Source organism: Poecilia formosa, unplaced genomic scaffold (assembly GCF_000485575.1).
Source record: "Poecilia formosa unplaced genomic scaffold, Poecilia_formosa-5.1.2 Scaffold89, whole genome shotgun sequence".
Lineage (NCBI taxonomy): Eukaryota > Metazoa > Chordata > Actinopteri > Cyprinodontiformes > Poeciliidae > Poecilia > Poecilia formosa.
Window position 1 is genome coordinate 2,164,414 of NW_006800028.1, and position 2,213 is coordinate 2,166,626.

The following is a 2,213-nucleotide window of genomic DNA, read 5'->3' on the forward strand; positions in this document are numbered from 1 at the left end:
TATTGCAGGCTTTCAGTGGTTGTTTGGTCCTTCTTGGACAAACAACCAAACCGCAAAAAGAAGAACGTAAATGTACTGAATCAATTAGGAACTACTTTCAGTGTACACAGTAGTGGCTTTTCTGCAGACATGTTGCTATGTGGTTGTGAATTCAAAGGAAAGGCTTTCAAAAGAAAAATAGAAATGTTTTAGTCGTGACACCACATAAGTAAACAAACCACCTGCTTCGGATGTTATCATCCCATAGAATGGCGATTATCAGTGGTTATCAGATCTTACCCATTCTTTTGCTAAAGGGTATTATCTGTGCTACCATGTTGAAACTGTTGAAGTGCAAAAGTAATGAGTTCAGCTAACATGCTCACTGATGTGTTGGTTTCATACCCAAATGTTTCTCTAACTATTTAAAGCACTCACATTTGACAGAATATCTATACATACAAAAGCTTTTATTGATGCATTGTACATTTATCAATTGTTTAAGACAAACTACAGGAAATGCTAACATTGACAGCTTTCTGATAAACAGATGTCACAAATACTGTGACCAAATTAGAAGTGTCTTTTTTGCAGTCCCAGTGATGCATAATACATTTTGAAAAAACATGTTTAATGACAGATAGCACAACACAAACACATCTCCAATAAAAGCTTCTTTTACATTTTAGCTGCAAACAGAAGTGAATGATTTCACAGACCTGAAGATGTTACACAATGGAGATCCTTGAACTCTAAAAAGCCAAAAACTACTTATATCATATGTAGGACAGTATCTTCGAACATACAGATTTGGACAGTGAGACACCCTCACATTATTCCAGCAAAGAACCAGGTAGTTACAATAAGACAATTTTTTCAACGTTAAACATGTTAATGTTTCACCTTCACTCTGAAAGACATAACAAGGCTCAACTTCTGGGAGTCTGACAATGACGACACAAGTTTTTCTTGAAGCCACATGCCAGGTGTGACCACTGCTCACATGTGTTGCAACGTCGCCACTCACGCCACTTCTTCTCGGCATTTTTTTTCTCATCACTGAAAAGACAGTGGCAGATGTTGCAAACATCCGTAGTATCTAAATAAAGAAAAAGAAGTCATTTATTGACAAATGTCGTTTAATCAACATAAAAGAAGCATAATGCATTAATTTATTTAAATGCATACTATCTGAAGTCGGTTCTCTTGACAGCACTTCCGTCAAACCCATAGGCTCTGTTATGCTCTGCTCATCTAAAGACTCTTCCAAGACCTGATCTTTTAGTGTATCCCATAGGCTCAGCTCCTTCCTTTTTGCCCTGGTATACGCGGTCCCTTCTTCCTTTGAGTTTTCAGTACAAATATCATCTGATGCGGGAAAAACAGTGTTGGTGTCAGATGAGCCTGCATGTGAGGGAATGTAGGAATATTTCGCCCGAGCACCGATGGTTTTCCGAGTTAGTTTTATTTTTTTGGTCCTACAACGGACACTGCTCTTATATTTAGGCATGGTTCTAAAGTGGGAGAGAACAGAAGGAAGACAGAGATACTGTAACACCGAGAAGCATAAAATAATAATAAAAAACCCACAATTTTAGCACATTGTTATTAAAGGTATGAAGGACAACTACATTTGAACCTGACTGGCTTTTAAGAGGCTACTTTAGCGAGCTTCCCGCGTATTTTTTCTACCAAATAGGGTTAAAAACTTGTCTAAATCTGTACAAACACATGCTGTGGCACAGACTCGCTAACATTAACTCATACAACTACCATCAGCAGATTTATAAACGTACACTTTCGGTCTTTTGGGTTTTTTACTACATTTTTATTTGACAGATTCAGGGGCTACTCACCAGCTCCAACTGTGGAAAGTGTCGCATCAGATGACGTAAGCTTCTTCTTCTTCTCTAATGTTTTGTCGGGTGCAATCCGTAATTTATTATTATTACTACTAATACAAATATTACACATTTTCAAATGGTACAAACACATATTTTCCTATAATCATATGAGCAAATCTGTCTGTATTTTATTTTTTTAATTTTTTATTAAACATAGGATTAGGGCCAACCCTAACTTCTTCTTATCATTATTAATGGATTGCAAGCAACTCCGGATGTACATACCGCCACCTAGTGGAAGCTGTGAGGTTGGACAACTCATAACACTACATAACTCTACAATGTACCTTTTAATTTTATTATATATATATATATATATATATATATATA

General features: G+C 36.5%; 1 long non-coding RNA gene across 1 annotated transcript; it reads right to left on the reverse strand.

Moving 5' to 3' along the window:
* Positions 1-436: 436 nt before the first annotated feature.
* Positions 437-2,116, reverse strand: LOC107836816 (uncharacterized). The gene is made up of 3 exons (XR_001662777.1): positions 1,836-2,116; positions 1,168-1,233; positions 437-1,078 (listed from the first exon to the last, which is right to left on the reverse strand). It is a non-coding gene; the product is annotated as an uncharacterized LOC107836816 (long non-coding RNA).
* Between the last annotated feature and the right edge of the window lie 97 nt (positions 2,117-2,213).